This window comes from Aythya ferina (assembly GCF_964211825.1).
Source record: "Aythya ferina genome assembly, chromosome: 5".
NCBI lineage: Eukaryota > Metazoa > Chordata > Aves > Anseriformes > Anatidae > Aythya > Aythya ferina.
This window is the reverse complement of record NC_140301.1, coordinates 14,437,034-14,456,773: the sequence shown is the minus strand read 5'-3', so window position 1 is coordinate 14,456,773 and position 19,740 is coordinate 14,437,034. Positions and strand designations below refer to the sequence as shown.

The 19,740-nt window shown below is 38.8% G+C and overlaps 1 protein-coding gene across 20 annotated transcripts in view; it reads right to left on the bottom strand.

Moving 5' to 3' along the window:
• The window catches only part of LRRC4C (leucine rich repeat containing 4C), a 510,287-nt gene that overhangs the window by 451,694 nt on the left and 38,853 nt on the right, over positions 1–19,740 (bottom strand). For 2 of the 20 annotated variants that reach the window (XR_014693266.1, XR_014693274.1), the window contains exon 3: positions 715–1,014. The exons of 17 other annotated variants lie outside the window; for them this stretch is intronic. The gene's annotated coding sequence lies outside the window, so the exon portion shown is untranslated. Of the gene's footprint in view, positions 1–714; positions 1,015–5,687; positions 5,941–19,740 lie in introns of those variants that run through there. One more of the 20 variants, XR_014693277.1, reaches the window with a different exon arrangement.

Here is a 19,740-nt window from a genome sequence, read left to right as displayed (position 1 = left end):
AATAGCCAGTTTACTTAACTTTTAAGTTTAGTAGTAAAATTTTAACAGCCTCCCAGGATAACTCCACAAATTAATTACAAGCCCTTTCTACCCTTCCCACATGCAATGAGTTGCCATGTAATAGTCCAGATGAGAATTAATATTACGAAGCGTAACACAGTGAGGATTACTACTGAAAATGGAGTAAGTTTTCTTGTAAAGGACAAAACCACACTGAAATGTACTCTTACTAAAAATCCTTTCTTGCTATGAGGTGACCTGCCTTAAACCCGTTAGGCAGTAGGACCTGGCAGAACAGCACAAGCACATTTCCAAGCCACCTCTCATTGCAGTGAAGGAGCTAAACTGAATGCCAACATGAGGATAACTAAGTCAGTGGAGCTACATCCATGTACATTATGACACGTGTACATTATACGTGACACATGACCTTAAGTTAAGCAAACTGGAAGACCAAGGGACTCCCCCTTCCACACTCCTTGATACTTTCCACTTGTCACTTGCAAGGACAAGTCACTTTTGGCCCCTTTGCAATATTTTTATTTTATACATATATATATGTATATATCTCCATCCTCCAGGGCAAAAACTTCACTATAGCACAGTGAACACATGAAGTCACTGCCAACATGCACAAATGTCTTTTGTCAGGTATGATTCGGGGGAAAACTGATGGGCAGGCACAGGCAAAGAAAGAAACCTTGTGCGCTTCAATGAATATTCATTACATCCTCTAATTTATTATCATGTTTACAGCCAAAACTGCCAAGCAAATTACATTCTACATAAGATCCCGAGGGGGTTTTCATTTCCACAGCTTGGACTGGTACCAAAATAAAGCACATTAGAGAAATTGCAATGAGAGTCATTAATATTTAATGGACTAGTAACAGCAGTGCTCCTCATCACAAAGAGGCAGGGCAGGGGACGGATGGGAAGGATCACTCAGAACTTCGCTCCACAAAATCCTTTTCATTAAACAGGCTGAATTCAAGCAGAAAATGGTCCAGGTGGCTTTAAAAAAAAAAAAAAAAAAAAAAAAACCAATGATATTGCAAATTAGCAACTAAATTTTTTCCCCCAGGAAATAATGGACAGTGAACAGAAAAAAATAACATTACAGAAGCAGCACAAAGAATTTGAAACTGCCCATGTATCAGAAAGTATCAAGTGGAGGAAATCTGAAATAATCAGTGTTTGGCAAGTGTAAACAAGTCAGTCAAGACGACAACTGACATTTCCTGTTCCCAGCACAGGAAAAGCTTCAACCTGCCATGCCAAGGGGATGTAATCAGAACACAGGCATCCAGCAGCAAGCAGGCCTTTGCCACACAAATGGCAAGAATTCCTAACATTTTCCCTAGTGATTCAAGATGGACAGCAGAAACCACATAGTCAGGGGTAAGGGATGCATCTTCTCAAAAACTTATCTTCTAAAGAAAGAAAACATTAAAAACTGTAAATAATAAAAAAAAAAAAAAAATAGGGAAAAATACTACTGCACCCACAATCCTTTCATATTCTTGTAAATAAAGCTGCACTTTCAGACTGCAGTTGCAGCTATGACATATCCTCTGAGCACAGGTGAAGGATGATGAAGGCCATCACATTGCAAACAACCTCCCTTTCCATAAAAAGGCTCCATTCCTACAGGGCTCTCAGGCATGTGGTCTAATTATTTGGGTGGTCCTTTAGGGACCCAGGAGTTGGACTTGATGATACTTGTGGGTCCCTTCCAACTCAGGATATTCTATGACTCTCTCTGTATTACGGTCTTTGCCCCTCTTCCACTGTTTCTGCGTTGGTATTTTAAACAATGGGATCATTCCGACTGCTTGATCCCATGCAGACAAGTTCTGGCATGGTGGTTTGATGCCTTCCTCATTCAATCTCCCAATCACTAGATTTCCATAACACATTCAAATCACTTGAGATACCATTTCCAGTTTTCACCCACCGTTTTTCATTTCCCCGTCTACCTTGTATCTCCCTAAGGAAAGGGTACAAGTTTGGAGCTGTAGGTACCTACCTGCCTGCTGGACACCCTTCTCTCTGTTAATGTCACCCTCTACAGTAGGTAAATTCTCCCCAGTAAATGGAAAGACTGGGGTTTCATCTAATAATGAGTAACGGTTTTAGCCTACCACAGAAAACGTAAAACCTTCACAAACCCTGTTTCTCAGGGCATTAGACACATCTCAGAGAGCTAAAGATTGGGAACAGCAGGAGACACTCTTAATGGCAATGCTTCCTTGCTTCCAAATGCTTCCAAACGATATCTTCTAGGATGGCACAGCACAGAATTCACATCATGTTTTTCTTATCTTCTCATATGGCTGTTAATATCTTGTTTATTATGTCATTTTCCAGGCTGCTTAGAAGATTTCACAGCTGGTATGGCTGCCAGTGGAGCTCACAAAGGCGGCTACAAAATGCACACAGGTCACTGCAAGTTAAGCAATACAGATCCCTGGCATCCTTTTGTCATACATTTCACTCCCACAAGACAAAAGTTTCAAATCCTAAGGAAGAGAAAGGAGAACTGGAAAAAAAGATGCTTTGCCAAGTAAGAATGCATTAGCATAAATAGGCAAGAGATGACAAAAAATAATTTCTTCTTTCGCAGAGGAGACTAAACTCTGCAAGTTCCCTGGGGTTTACAAACCCCAGGCAGTACTGCTGCCTGCCTTCATTCCCAGTCAGAAAGCTTTCATGCTTTACAAACATTAAAAAGCATGCAGTATGGAGACAATTAAAAGATACCAGAGACTCAAACCTGTGACTCCCCTAAACCATGAGCTGGAAAACAGGTGCTCGCTGGAGATACTCTGTGGGAAAGAAACAGGTGGCAGTGGACAGACATCAGGCAGCACAGGCATCAGCATTCAGCTTATGCTTCCTGCACCCAGCCAAAAAAATATGAATAATGCAGGAAAATGAGAAAATTTAAGACAGAGGATTAGACCATTCATCTTCAACCTTATAATTATCTATCTTTCTGACTAATAGTTTTGGAGAAGGGAAAAGAGCTGGCGAATAAATGCACCTAGCTTCTCAGCCTCACATACAGAGGCACAAATTAAGTAACTCAAATCCTGGAGAATGATCTTATGCTGTGATGAAGATACATTGAACCGGGTAGAAGAGGTGTCAGACAGCTACTGCATCTGATTAGAATTGATTATTAGAGCACATTACAGGGAACATGACTAGTCTTTCAGAAATATACTGATTTCCCATGGAAAAAGCCATCAATATATCAAATTCTCAGATTGTGATTGATCAGCAGCAAATTAATATAAAGAAAAATTACCCTTCAGAGTGAGGTTTTCATTTGTCATTTACTTTAGATAGGCACAGCACAGGAGGAATGTTTGCATATAAAATGTTCCTGGACCAGCAGTACATTCTTGGGAGGGCTAGACAGAAGTTAGGTCAAGGTTAAGATTAGGAAAAGCATTTGAGAATAGGTGTCAACTACAAGTCCCTTCCAGCTCCGCTTTTAGCTGTGATTGAGGGCAGCATGATGTAGCCTGAGGCTGATACAGAAGGGGACAAACCAGCCAGGACTTGCTACTGCTTGACAGGTAACTACACGGGGAAGGCTGACTGAGCTCAGCCTCAACTGAGTATGTGTGTAGGACAAACCATGATTAACACCCAAAGTCAAACCTGACAGCAGCTATTACATAGTAGATTACACAGAAACATAATGCAAAATTACCAGGCATCTCTCTTAATCAAGCCTCTCTCCTGAACAGTGATCAACACTAATCCCATTGTCATGCTATTATATTAGTAGGCTCAATAAGCTTTCAATTCCCCCATGCCATTTGCATGTACAAAGCTGATGGCTCCTGGCCATTTGGCACATCAAAACTATAGGGACAGAATTCAGACTTTTCCTACAGGTCCTGACCACTAAATCTGTCAGAAAGGAAATCTTAACAGTATATCCCTCAACGCATGCAGCTGAGAAACCATTCAGCCTTCTCCACAGATAGCAGCAGTAGAGCACACAGAGCTAGCACCAATATGACAATCTGCATTATACTTGCTGTGTATTTACACCAGAGTGCTTAAGCAAGCAAAATGATTGCAGCCACACCACTTAGTTGGCTAAACCCAAAGTAAAATTTATGCAAACAAGTGTTGTTTAAGGGAGACTTCACTCCAAATTGAAATCTTATTATTTTGTCTGGTTACATGCCAAAAAGATGCTGCAATATATTTGGAAAAAAAAAAAAATGAAGAATATTCTGTAGTTAATACTAATGTGAACTTGAATAAAACACACCTAATCTCTGAATGCTAAACATTCATAGCTCACAGATGCTTGTTTTGCTGCTTATGTTTTTTTCTTCTGTTTTGTTTTTAATCCAAGTTACTCAAAATAATATTTAAGTGTGCTACAGAAGCGGCTTCTAATAAGAGGAAAATTGCCAAAAGTTTCTGCTGGAAAAATAAGCACTTAATAAGAAAATAAGAATAATTAGACTGGAAATGATCAACTTTTCTGATTTTAAAACACCAGAAATATATTTTTAATTATTTTTGTGATGAAAAGGTCACCAACAGTTAACAATGTGGATACTAGATACTTGACATCTGTGTTTACACCTTTAAGAAACCAGTTGCAAGGCAATAGTTAGCCTGCAAATAAGAACAATTTATTAATATACTATCCAACTCAATTAACTTAGACAACTACAATTTCTATTTCTAGAGATATTTACCACCAAAAATAGGATTCACCATACCATAAAGTTAAGCATGTAAAAAAAAAAAAAAAAAGGTAATATAAATCATTTGGCAAATGACTACATTCCGTACATAGCCTCTGATGGAACAGAAGGAAGCATTACAGCTTAGGGCATGCTAAATTTGGAGCTAGGTACATTTATATGGCACAAATCATGCCATGGAATAGCAATTTCAGTACTGATCGGCAGTTTCCTTCTTCAGGCCTTTTGCAGCAGAACAGTTGTGTTATACGTGCATAACCTTACACCTCTCCAGAAGAGGAAAGCAGTTCAGTCATAACCAAGGCATAGCTTGCCTGAAGTGAATCAAGCTGGAGTAACCAGCTTGTATAAGAGGCACTTGGTTTAAACATTTTTTCTTAACTGCTTTAGAAAAAGCTTGTCTGATCCCCAGATCTTAAAATTCAGGAACATCTCCATGTTAACGCATCACGCTAGGCTTCATGTGTACAATGAAGCTTTGTGCAGCCATTGTAACTCAGATTCAAATATTAGCAAATTACAAAAGACACTTGGCATCATCCCATTCTGAAGCTTTGGACAACAAATGCTCTGTAGTCAAATAACACCAGCCTTAGGTCCCTGCCTAGCGCAATACAATTTCTGCTATCAGGTATTCCAGCACTCACCAGAAATTCAGTGTTCTCTCTTTTAATTCTACTCTCCATGCTCATTTTTTGCTTCCAAGGTTCAGTTGGACCATAAGAGAGAAGTACCTAACAGCACCTAAGAGCCAAAAGTTAAATCACTTCTCTTGTTCCGGACAGGGTTATGAAAGAACAAAAAAGCCCAACCCAACATTTAAAACCCTGTAGAGAAAGGAAAAGTTGGGCTGGGATTGTTCACTGGTGTCAGGGCAATGGGCAACTAGCCCCAGTGATCCCTAACATGTTTAAGGTCTCTCATCTTTTCACAGCTTATCAATGGAGAAGTGTCAAATATGCATTTGTAGCCTTCAAAAAAGAGAAACCTGTGAGTGTTTCAGATAAGCCACCAGTAGCAGGTCTCTGAAGGTGCTGTGCTGCACCACTCAGCAAATGAAAGAAAACCCACATAAGGCAGACAGACACTTCCCATCCTTGGGATGGCTTTCTTCTTTTCCTCTGTTCTTTGGGCAGTCAGTCCATGCAACACTGCAACTGACAGCACTGAAGCCCACAGCTTATACACTCAACACCTAAGGAACCATAAAAGGACAATGAAGGTGTTCTCAGAGCATGCTGCTGGCTGAGGCTGGCTATGTTTGTAATGACTGAGGCTGCAAACACACAAGTGTGGTGAAGTAAATTTGCTGAGCCCCAGCTTGCTCTTGCCAGATACACATTTATGTAATGCTAAGCATTCTCAGTGCCAGATTAACAATACAAATCATTCAAATTTTCTAAGCTTACAGAAGTCTGAGAAAAGACAAAGGCAGCCACAGAAATCAACCTCCCTTATCCTTGGAGAAAGCTCCTTTCCTGCATCCTGGAAGTTATAACCATCAGGAAGCTCCTGCTGGTTTTTGTTTGCATTATAGCATTTATTTATTTATTTATTTTTTGACAAGGAAAAGCCACCCAGCTTGTCAAGACAGTCCCTCCATAAGTCATTACTGTGAATGAAGGACTACAAATAAAAAACAAAAACAAACAAAAAAAAAAATGTACCACCCAGAAGGAAAAAAGGCATGTCGAGAACAGAAATCCACTTAGGATAATGGCTGAGACCAACAAGAAAGTAGAAAAAAAAGCACTATGAAGAAGGGTCTAAAGAATATTTCATTTATTAGTCAGAATAAACTGAAGTTGGAGCAAGCTGAATGAGTTTTTTTCTTTGTTTTTTTTTTTTTTTTTTTTTAAGCTATAAATCATCATGAAGAGTACTTAGTTTCCCTAGATACTAAGTCAGAGCCAGATTATAGCTAAATGTGGGCAGACTGGTTTAAATTAGACAGGATTGGAAAGGGAGGAAGAAAAAGGACAGTACATAGAGTTTGAGAGTGTTCAATCAACTTGGCTTTTATTCTCTTGGTTCCAGTTCGGAAAGTACTGAAACAAAAAAAATCTGTATATAACACCTACTGTGCTCAGTCCTGCATAAACAACACAAAGTCCTAATACTGCTGCAAAAGCGTTTTCTTAAAGTATTTAACATTATCTCCATTGAAGTTTTCTTATATTTCCATCATCACTCCAAGGTATTTAACTCATTTTCTTGTACAAAAGAGTCCCAGCACTGAGCCATTCCCTTCCTTCCAGATGGATCTATGACAGTTCCCTTGGCTGATGACAGCCAGAACACTTACAGACAACTGTCCAGCTAATTTGGGGCTGTTTCCAGAATACTGATTTTTAAGCCCAAGAGGAAGAAACATGCAAAGCAAATTCTCAACACTTACTGTAGACATTAACAGAGAGAGTTCTGCCAATATGCAGTAGTTTAACTGCAACAGCAGAGCAAGCACAATTCAGTGCAGCTCCGTCCTAAAACTACCAGCCAGATAATAGGTGCCATCCAGCCTGAGAAACATACAGAGGAGGAAGAATAATAAAAGGATAAAAATGCACCTTCCAAAGAAGCCTGGCTTTTCCTCCTGAAAGTAAACTGGAAAGAAACCTGAAAGTGAGCTCTTACCATAGAAAAAAAACTTTGAGTGGGAGATATTGCACTTGTAATTGCATCATGCACCAAAATGGGCACATCACAAAATTGTCCTGAGAGGTTGGTCTGTTGCCTATTCAGTCACAGAATCATCTAGGTTGGAAGAGACATCCAAGATCGAGTCCAGCCTCTGACCTAACACTAACAAGTCTCCACTAAACCATATCGCCAAGAGGAGCAGACATCTTCAGTGAAAGTTTTCACTGAAGAAGGGTAGAAAACTGTTCGTAAATATTTAAATATTAAAATTACTTTCATTTCACTGAAGTACTATGTAAACACAGTTAATTTCACTCCCCTCCCCCCCCCTTTTTTTTTGGTCATGAAGACTTGAGGTAGGGGATCGAAAAGCTTCACCTTCCTCCCAAAAACCATTAAAACTATTCAGTTTGCTCAAGGAAGAACAAGTTATTCAGATGATTCACATTTGTATGGTTTTTAGAGTTGCACATAAACACTTGGTGGTCAAGCAAGGATTAATCTAAGGATTAATCTCAACATGTAAAAAAATTGAGCAGCTGTTTTTGAATACACTTCTTAAATCCCTATTTCAAGATTTTTTATTTTATTTATTTATTTATTTTTACAAAAGTACTTCACAACCCACCCGTGTGCAGCACTAGGTACAAATCACTCCTTTTCTTATCTTTCCAAATGAACATCAAACTAAAATCTTTTTTTTTTTTTTTTTCATTTAATTGCTGTACCTCCCAAGCACTGACTGTGCCTAGGACACAGCTGTTACATATACCTGTATCACAAAAATACCCAAGAGCTTTAAAATCACATCAACAGAAATTCAGACATCGATTACAAGGCTCTCTTTTGCACACCTACATCCCTTACACATCCAAGGGATAAGAAAGCCCCATAAAATATTTAAAAAAGGTGAGAGGCATTAACACATTCTCCCCCATAAGCACTTCCAAAAAAAAAAAAAAAAAAGCAAAAACCACCACTGATGCAGGCTGAATGCATGCTTAAATCAGCCTTTAGCAGTGTAGTTACAGCAGTGACATCACTAGGAGCAAGAACTGCTCTGTCACAATGATTTCTCAGCTTCCAGCAGACTGCTCCTTCCCAGGACAGCAGAACCCAGAGCCCAGCCAGCTGCAAGCACACAGGCACCTGCCCCAGCCAGGCTCTGCAGGGCAGCCCCAGCTCTCCAGATCCCCTCAGAGCAGCTTGCCAGAGGGGAGGGCACTCACTCACATGCAGTCTCCTCTCCTGCATCTGCAAAACCCACAGCCAGCCTAACATCCACAGCTGCTGGTACCTCTGCTCAGGCAACCAGAGGGCATTTGCCATGCCTCAATCAAAAGTCTGCATGTATTTAATCAACGAAAACACTGTTCAAATTACAACAAAAGCAAAGGCTTTCAAACCAATCAGCTTCCAACAGATACTAGGTCCTCATTATTAAAAGGGACAAGTGCTAGGAGTTACAGGAGTCCTCTCCCCATGCTCCTAGACAGTCTTGCCTCCTTGGAGCATAAACCCTAGGGAATTTATAGCACCTTTTGCATTACTTTAGATCCTAAAAATAATGGATAGCCTTAATGTAGAAAAGCGAGATATCCTTAAAACACAAGCTTGCATATACGGCATGACTTCCAAAACTAAGTTCCTCTCCTTACTTTCTCTTAACTTATAGGAGAACTTGATGTTGTCCTACAGATGAAAAGGAGCAAGCACAACAAAGATCTGCTAATCTGATACAGAATGCTGGTGCAACTCCTGTTTTAAACCCATAAAGATTCAACAACTAACAGCAGGACACAAAGATTTTTATTCAGCAAGATCTTAGCTCATTCAGACCGTTACTCACGCTGACCCACTCACATCTCACATTGCCGGAGAGCAAGTTTGCTGCTGACACTCGCTGTGGGGATTCAGACACCCACAGCTGGCACCCTGGGAGTTTTCTCCGCCATTCACACTGCAGAAGAGAGTTTCTATCAGGTTGCATTGATAAGGCCAAAAGGCTTGTTTGGAAGGACTCTTCTCAGCTGCTCAAGCATGAATGGGTATAAATATTTATGAGGATAAAAAAGCATATCAAAATCTAGTGGAGTTGCAAGTGCGTATGGCCTTTCAAACACCCTGCGAGACAAGCTTAAACCACACTGTTTACAATATATTAACATAGGTTGTGCTGTGTTTCTCAATTCATTAGCTACAGAAAGCTACAAAAGCTGGTATGCTTTCACTTCTGCACAACAAAAGTGTCAGGGAAAGTTAATAGTGCTTACATAAGCACAAACATCCTTACTGAAAGGCTTAAAATAAACACATTTGGAGATGTTGCCCTAGTACCAAACTCATTGGTTTCAGAAGGGTTGAAAACTGTGCTGCAGGTACCTTTGTGAGGATATACCAGCTGGGATTTGAAAAACAGGCAACAGCAATGCCATTATAAAAGTCTTTAAAGAAACTTATTTCATGGTATGCTGAATACCTTACTAAAGGAATACGCCACAGGAGGGGTAAACAGTAACTTTGCTCCTCAAGATCTCTGGGTTTGAGTCTCAGTTTTGTTTGATAGTACACTTGGTTCACACAACTACAGAAGAGATGTCAGGAAGTGAAACCAGGTTTCCCAACTCCTGACAAACCCTGGATGATGCTGCCTCCTCAACACCAATATTCTAAAAGTAAACAGTAGTAGGACGCGAAAGTCTCAGCAAGGCATTCGGGATGCATATTACACTTCAACCATTCACATTTCTGAAGCACCTTGGCAGAAAGTCTAACATTAACAATATCACCACCTTTTATCAACAGAGCTATTGTCAGCCAGAAATTCACAAAACTGTTTTAAAATATTTGTAATAGAACATAAGCAAATTTCACCCATGCCTTAAATATGGCCACTTTCAATAAAGGTATGAAATACTTATGACATAAAATTATTAAAGACTTATAGGAAATTAGAAAAAAATATTTATATTATGAAGGTACTTCTGAAACTATACATGGGAAAATTCAGTGGAAACCTTTAACTACTAAAACAAGATGCATCACATTTTGCCATGTTTGCTCTTTCTAAATTAGAGAATATGCACTTAAGACTGCCTTGAAGACCTTGGTCCAATATTAGCTCAGGAGAAATGCTTCAGTGGCATTTCCCTTATAACAGAAGTTCCCTGAGAACAAAATAATTCAACGTATTAATTCACGCTAGAAGCATTTTTAGTCTTTACTTGTACTGCATCCAGCTTCATCCATAGGCATATCCTCTTAACTTCCCATTTTCCTTTTCCACCTCTCACACATACAAAAGAGTCATCTTAGCACCTTTCTACCTCCCATCAGTATTCATTTTCCAATCTCTTTAATTCATCAGGTCTCCTTTTCAGAAGAAAAACAACTCATCTGCAAGCCCCCTTCCAGTTGCATGTTCCCCCTCCCCATCAGTGCAATGAAGCGTAGCGCCAGAGTAACACCGTGCTGCTCAACACGCTAAAGCATTCTGGGCAATAAGTCTGGTATGAAAAATACCTTACTCAGTGTTTCACACCAACTTAGCCAGCTCCTGCTGAGCTTGCAAGATTTTATGGAAATAGTACACAGTAGTGCTGCTGCAGGCTGCTGAAGTCAAACTGTTATTTCAAGAAAGATTTTATTTGATATCTCCCCTTAAACATTTCAATCCTCAGTCTCACTTCCACAGGATTACTACACAAATGCAGAGTAGCTGCTTCCTTAACATTGCTAGCTGAGCTGGTTTTATGACTTTTGCTCATGCTGATATCCTAACAGAATGCAGTAACCATCAGAGATTATCCACCTGCAAATTATATGTAAACCCAGCTCTAATTTCAGCAAAAGATTGGAGGCAGATGAAGCCAAGGGGCTTTGGGGATAACTCTACCCATTAACAGGAATATTAGAGAGCATACCAGCAAGCAACTGCTGTCTCAAAATCACTTATTTAAACTGGGTTGATATTAAGGTTCTCTGCTATCATTTAATAGCACTGTATCATTGTGTAAAAGAATTCAAACAAGAAAAACAACTGCCAGGATTTTTCCCTCAAAGTTAGGGCAATACACCTAATTAAGAGATAAGCAGTCAATTAAAACTGCACTGAAGAAATGCAGAAAAACAACAGGGAAAGGGTTGTGGGACAAAAAGGAAACACACAATGCAATTCAGCAACCAGGACTTTACATTAAGAAGAAAGCAAATATGAAGAATGAAATCACTGCACTTAAAGTCAAAACAAAGCCAAAGCACTACACAGCATAGAGATAAAACACCTTCCATGCACACGTTACAAAAACAGATGTGATCATTAGGGCAAGCACTCCGAGTGGGAGAGAGATGCTATTAAGGTTGTCTGCTCAAATTTAACTCACTCCTAGAGATCACCACATCAGTGCAGGAGCCAGTAACCTGCAGCCTCAATGCCCAAAGCTACACCTGCATTGGCAGGCAGCACAGCCAAACTGCAGGCAGTTTCACTGAAAAGTCAGGCTTTGTACTCCACGACCAATCTGAGATAAGTGAAAGCAAGGCAAGTGAGAATGATTGAGGCATTAGTATCAACAGCACACTCTTGATGTAAGCCAACTCACTAGTGTAGGTACACCCCTTGTAAAAGGCATGTACACAGGTTGACTGACACATAGCCAGCATACGCAGAGCCAGAGGTCAAAGCAGCATGAGACCGGATGCTTTTCACAGCCACCAACTTGCATGCACAAGCTACTGGGAGGATCTCACGTTCTTCTCCACCTGGGTAATACCAAATCACACAAGTGCGGTCTGGAATTTTTTCAGGAATAAACGGGACTCAGAAGTGCTGATGCATATAGTGACCATCTCCATTATGCCTTTATCAAATTAATTTTCCATGGGTTATTTTCGCCATGGAGAAGCGTCAACTGGTCAACAGTATGACCAGGGAACTTTTCACTGACCAAATATTTTTTTTTCTAGAAAGTTATATCCTATTTTTCTATTCTTAACTTCATTACACACTTTAAAGTCCATCATTGAGTTTTCCGTAGGAGATCTGCAGTTCTCAGTACACAAAAGTCCTCTCAGACTTATCTGTGAATGCCACAAATCGTCATCTTCCAAGCTAGTCACTTCATTTATACTGAACTGAGCTTCCTGGCACTACTAATGCCTCCTCTGACTTTATAAGCATGAAGTCCTTCCCTCCACCCCCCACCATTTATCTCACTGCTTCTTTTTCCTTTTTCAGAAAGCAATATGACACATGCTACGGGGCTGTTGAAATTGAAATGGGAAGTGCAAGGAAAGGATCAATGAAAGGATCCTCAAAGCCATCCAAAGAGAAAGGAGGCAATTGTCAGCATCTCTGCTGTGTTCAGTGAGGCAAATGAGAAGTTATCTAGGTCAAAGAAAAAGGGTATACTGAAGACCCAATACAGAAGGTGAAGAACATGAGCAGTAACTTAACCAAAAAATCCACTTTGGTTGCCTCTAGTTGCATTGAACGTGGTGTTCTTTATGGAAACCAGGAACACTGCAGTTGCAGTAAAGTGACAGAATAATGCCAAGCAATAACGATATTAAATCCATGTTGCTCTAATTATTCTCAGCATGCGATCTGGTTCTCTCCTCAGTCTTGCTGTCTAAAAACAGCTGGGCTTCCTTCATTCCAGCAGAGTAGAGCATGAAGGCAGAAGTCACCTTTCATTTCTCTCTCATTCACTGGGTCACTGAACAGGAGGATACCTTTGAGTGGTGATATAGGCAGGGAAGAAGTCATAAGGCAAGTACTTCAGCTTTAAAAAAAAAAAAAGTTTTGAAGCATTACCTTCAGCCCTGCACTACGATGAACAATGCAATAATACACAGCAAAAGCTTAGCAAGAAAATGAGACGGCATGACTGATGAACAGACTGAAGTCACCAAAGCAAACTGACACAGTACTGGATTTATTAACATTTTCCAGACAGAAGACAATCCGGGATATCAGTGTGCCTATTTCCACTAACTTCCAAGCTTTCATCAAAGCTTGCCCTTCCAGAAGTGGATTTCTTCTTTTCCTACGTGTCCTCTTCAATACATTTGCATTGATACTCAAGCTGTTTTTCAGTCAGGATTTACTTGTACATCTGTTCCATGCATTTTCATGAAACTTCTATAAATTAGTACCTTTGATCTCTCTACTTTTAAACTCAATTACTACCAGTGCTTACCAACCAAAAGACTGAGAACCAGAAACATGCAGAACAGCTTGGGAACTTAAGAAATCGGGATTAAAAAATTGATTTTTTAATGAATTCATTAAAACAAAACTGAATGCTGTTTTAGCCAAACTGACTATAGCCTAGTGGCAGAAAAATCCATAAAATCACAAGGAGAAAACAGAGCAATCCATCCCTTCTTCCACTTTTTTTTTTTTTTTCCACAAAAACTGAAAATGACAAAAAAAGCCCCAATATTTGAGGATTTTTTTTGTCAATTATGTTTTTGATGGGAACAGAAGAGAAAAAAAATACAAGGGGAGGATAGAAAAATAGAGCTTTATACGACTACTGCTGGCACAGAAGTCAGTGCTGTGCTTATTATGTTGTCGATGGCACAAGATGCATCTAATTTTAATGAAGTATAATTCCTGTTAGCTATAACATGAGTACAAAGGGATTAAGTGAAAATACCAACAAGTATAAAGATTAGTAAAAACAGTACCTTACTTCAAAAAAATGCCTTGCATATATTAGTGTCTACTACTTCCCATGGCTGTATGAAGGCTTCACTTATTTTACTATAACTTTCCTCTAAAAAATGCACACAATACTTCTGCATTTACGTTTGCTTGCCTTATTTGCTCCCTCTCAAAAATGTGATAATATCAATAGATACTTCAAAGCTACAACAGGCTAAACAACCTGAGCTGAGCAGCTAAACTAAACTTGCATGCTTTCCAACTTTCAGGAATTCCATTCTCTCAAGTTAGCTTCACCATTAATACATGTGTTTGCAGAGAAACGCATTCTTTATCCAGTATATATTCTCTACACCTCCTATCTATAAATCCCTGTTGACAAAGAATGCACGCAGCCTCACAGGCAACATGGTTATCCCCTGCTTGCCCACTGTAGCAGTTTACTCAAGACAGCAGCAGCTGTTAGAGGGGAGGATGGATCCATTTCCACTTCAATTTGATACAATTATTTAAGTGGCTTAGGCATTTCTGAAGCTATCACCTTCAGCTTCCAGGCTACTTGCACAGGTGCTTATCTTCTTCTTAAGCACCTTTTAAAGAGCAGGCTCTTAATTCCTATGAAGCAGCGATGACATTTTGAATGGCTAGATAGTAAATCTATCCTCTTTAAATAAGCAGGATGCATTTAGTAAGTAATCACAGCTTGTCTGGCACAAGCTCCCATCTAGTTGTCCCCACAGCATTTTCTTGCAGACTAACTTCAACTGTTAGTCACAAAAAAAATCCATTTGGTAAGGTACAGATCCAATCTGATACACTGCTTGGCACACTGATCAGATCCAGATCAGAGTTTGTGTGTTAGGGAAATAAGTTTAGACAAGATGTCTGAGTAGCACACAAAAATAGCTACCGAGCCACAAACTGAAAGCTAACACCATTAAACGTATCATAGCTCAGGTGCTAGAATTATAAACTTAATATTTCAAACAAACAAGTTAAACAAGACTTGGAAGTATTACTGATGCCACTTCTCAGGCTGAACACAACTTCCCCAGATGACAGCTGGAACAGAAGTTGATTGAGATGCCACCTACACATCCAGCACTAAAACTTGCAGGTATCTGTAGCAACACATCAGTATTACTGACACTGAAGTACCACCACGACCTTCACATCACAGCCACTACAAATTCTTCAGAACACTGGAGGAAGAGGTAGCAGCCTGCAAAGCTGTGCCTCTGCAACATCTGGTTAGGGTGAGCAAGGCCATGAAGACATGCTATTTTGAGATTCATGTGTAATTTTAAGTTGACTGCAACTTGTGTGAACTTCTGCACTTTGAATGTTAAGTACGATGAAACAACCCTATAGACAGCTATCTAGATAAAGGTAAAAAGAAGTAAAAAGATGTTAAAAGTTGATTGATTGACATATTTCTCTTTAGTAGAACATTTGGTGGAAATAAATTAGTCTTTTCTGGCATGTTTAGGTAAAACAAAACTAGTGGATGGTTAAAGTGGATGCTTTTATGAACAATGTGTTACCTACCTAATTTCACCAAGACTTCCCAGTTACAGAGTTAAACATTGGAAGCTGGAATTAAGATTTGATCTCCAGTGCAGTTTTCCATGGGCAAGATAAGAAAACATTTATTTCAGTAGTATAAGCATGTAAGTTAGCAAATACTAGGTGGAAGAACCTACCTGTATGCACAGCATACATGCACACACACTCGCACACAACGTATACAATATATTGGCTCTTGTGTTGTGCACAAATTGCTGTCTGTGATCATGCAGTACATACAGGCAATGTACAAAATTGCTCATTAGGAAAACCAAAAGTGAATAAAAATTTAGCGACAAATGAACAACGGTAAAGTCATTAGCATACAAACACTGGAAAGTTTAATTAGTTACTTTTCCCTTACAATTACCCACATTGATTTAACAGTGTTCAGGATGTTGAACCTTGATCAGACATGTGCTGTAATCATGTATGCAGAGGGCGATTAATTGGAAACACTTATTTGTTACAGTATGACAATTAACTCAATGCTTTGTGAACATCTCTAAAGGCGTTAACCCCTGACACAAGTACTCCAGTCAACTAAAATATATTTTTAAATTAACACTCATGACAAAGTGTCATGTGTTATATTATGGTCGTAACAAGGGATGCTTCAAGTAGACTCATGTACCAGTGGAGTTAGGTGAGTGTACAGCAGTAACAAACACTGAACCTTACTTGTTTTTCCATATGTGCCCAAGAATTGAAACATCTCGAAATTGAATCAAGGCTTCTTATAAACAAGTAAAGAGCATTTCCGTTTTCAGATTCCTGAAGGCTGTAGACATAAGTTGCCTAATAAGTTTCCTTCACAGGGTAAGTAACAAGAAAATTTCATCTTCCTATTACATCAGACATCTTTTAGGACACTTATCTTGTACATCGACTATGTATTCCCCAGTTCTTCACAGCTGCGAGTAAAATGAAATGAAAATCCATTCGAAGTATTTACAGATAAAATACTTGAAAATTATGGCAGAAGTGATATAGCATTAAAGAATAAAAAAAAAAAAAAAAAAGTTTCAGCACTCCTTCACAGAGCTCCTTTGCCTATGGAAGTTTTGCTTTGCACCATACATTCACGTTCTTTCCAAACTCCTGGGTTTTGATTTGGTTGGTGCATGTGTATGTGTTTTAAGTATATTTCTATGATACTGAAGTACTGAGACTGGCAACATGCATGTATCAAAGCGCCAAAAACATACTGTTGTCATTTATTCTTCACGCATATTATCATTAATAATTGCAAAAAGAAGAGATAGAACACCCATGGGTATCAAAAATGACATCTGAGAATAATCTGTAATTTGCCACTATAGCTTTTGGCATGCAAATGTCAACACATCCTAAAAAAGTGATGTGTAAGCTACCAACACATTTCAGAGACATCTAACAATAAGCACATTCCTGCTAAGATTATTACATTATTTTTACATTTTTCATCAAAAACTATTCTTCCATAAGCAGAGAAAAATAATCAAGCAGGGGAGCCTGATAAAAATCAAGAACATCAATTATTCAAATGAAATACTGATAGTTCTCTTCCAGATACGATCCCTTCCAGTGACTATCTTACCTAGCGTTTTTGCATTTGGTAGTTTGTGATAAAGATGAGTAAAACTAAAAACTGTTCCTATCCAAAACATCAGCTATCACAAGCAGTCTTAACAAAAAAGTCTAGAATATTTTTTCCACCACAGTACTGAACTAATTAACTCAGCCCCAGAGAGCCTTTCCAGGACAACTTGTAGATAAACCAGGTTAATTCAGAAGCTTGAACTACCATTGCTTCTGCAAAGCAGATTCTGTAAGAACAGGAAAGAATTTGTTATTCAGGATCTTTACATGTTTTCATCACAACCAGCTATTCCACAAAAAGAGAAAAAGGAAAAACTCCCAGGAGACAAGCAGGATACTTTTGGAGAAACTATTTTTAAGGATGCAGATGCATGCAAGCAAGCAGATTTAACAGCCCCACTACCCATAATCGAAATACTCTGCCACTGGCCAAAAAAATTGATGAAAGTATGCTGATAGCACTGGAAAACACATTCTCACATTTCATATGCAAGAAAATATCATAGATTTAAGCTGCTGATGTTGTACCTTTTCAGCCATTTTAACATCTGTAATGCACACAGCTGATGTTCACTGAATTCCTCAGTGCATATTTATCCAGTACCCTGCAACACACAGTCCTAGCGAACAAATAGCACACGCTCCTGTTGTGTGCTAAATTCATTACAGGGAATAATGGAGCACAATATCACTTGAATTCTGTTGCCCCAGGCTGCTCACATCATAAACTGTAGGAGTTATGTCAGAGGCCTGAAATGGAATTGAAGCCATAATTGATGCATATTTTGACTGCTAAAGGAACACATTACAGGAGCCTTTCTTCTCACTTTAGAGTCTGTTGGAGAACACTACACTTCTAAGATAATCCAGTACTTTCTTTTTAGGATGCTCTGCATGTTCCCTGCAGCATTTTATGTACGAAATAGTACGTACAACAAAAATTTGTGTTGACAAAACGGCCAAAAAGATGCAGCTCAACCAAATAACATCTGACAAAATCAGACATGCAACATACGCGACTGCACCACCCAAACAACTGATGCGACTGGGACACACTTGAAGGTGTCCCGTGACTGAACAAAGAAAGTATGTTTGAAGTCTTTTATTTCTTACCAAAATCACCCCCTTCACCAAAAGACACTTCAGATAAAAGCTAAATACCACACACCCCATCTTTGTGAACAAATTACAATACTGCTTCATCATATACACTTCTTTCCTGAGGATTTTTCATCACCTGCACATATATTTGCCAACACAAAAACTAATATTTGTTTGTCCAGTCTTATCATCCTTACAATCACCACACTTGGGGATAACACTTCTAAAAAAAATTTACTTTCTTCAATCAAATCCTGTAGCAGTTTCTTGTGTTTAATATCAAAGCTATCTTATCCTCTTGTAGTGTCTCTGAAAGTTTGCCTTAAAGGCCCACAGAAACAAAACCACATCATAAAAGAAGGGGAAAAATATGTATAAATCAAGTTTCCCTAGTTCTCCAACTTTGAAAGGAACAATTTAATCTCATTTATTCCATTTTGTTTTTTGAAGAGGGTGGAATACTCTCTACTGTTGTCTCCTAGCCATTTCCTTGAATATTTTTTTTGACTGTTATTAAAAGGTTCAGAGAAAAAACTTGAGATTTTGAAGCTTTTTCTATTTCATCAGGACATAGAATTTATTAGGTTTTCCATAGGAGTTGCATTAAAATGCTATTCCCCCCCTCCCCCCCCACACACACACTCTCTTCATTAAGTGAAGGTTATCTTTACTTGCCAAAAAGCAGAAATTAGCACAGCCAAATGAAATACTCTACATTTCTTGTTTTATTTCATCTTGTAATACCTTATGAGCTGTTATAACCTCAGTATTCTTGATAACTTTATTCTTCCCTATTTAAGAGGCTCCTCACAATTCCCTCATTACAGCCTTGATGTTGCATCCTTGAAGCCAATGGTAGCTTTTCACCAAGACGAGAATAAAACCCAGCTTCTCTGTTGCTTTGACTTTTTCCACCCTAGCCCCTCTGAAATGGAGATGAAAAAGAAATACAAAAAAAAAAAAAAGAAAATACTGTATATATCCTCAGCTGAAACATCAATAGCATATTTCTAGTGTATTCTCTTCCTTTCTTATTAGAAGTCTATTGTCAAGTGGATTTTTTTTTCCTCGATTGTTTTGACCACAGCTGAAAAGTAGGCAGATGTTTTCATTAAGCCAATAACAATGAAGCCCAGGACTGCGTGAAAGAAAAGCAGCATTTAATTTAGAATCTATCAATGTGCTTCAACATTTCAAACTGCTCTTTTTAAAGTTCATTACCTTGCACTTCTCCATATTGGATTAGCTTTGTAACAACTTCCTAAAGCTCTTTAAAAGCCTCTTTTAGCTTGAAAAAGACTCAAACATAGCAGTTGTATCATTCTCCAAGTATTTGCCACTTCAAAAGCTTGTTGTCACTTTTGTCCTTTCTTTCATTTTCCTCATTCAGAATAAACTTAATAGTAAAACTTTTGCGTTTTTTTTTTTTCTTTCCTA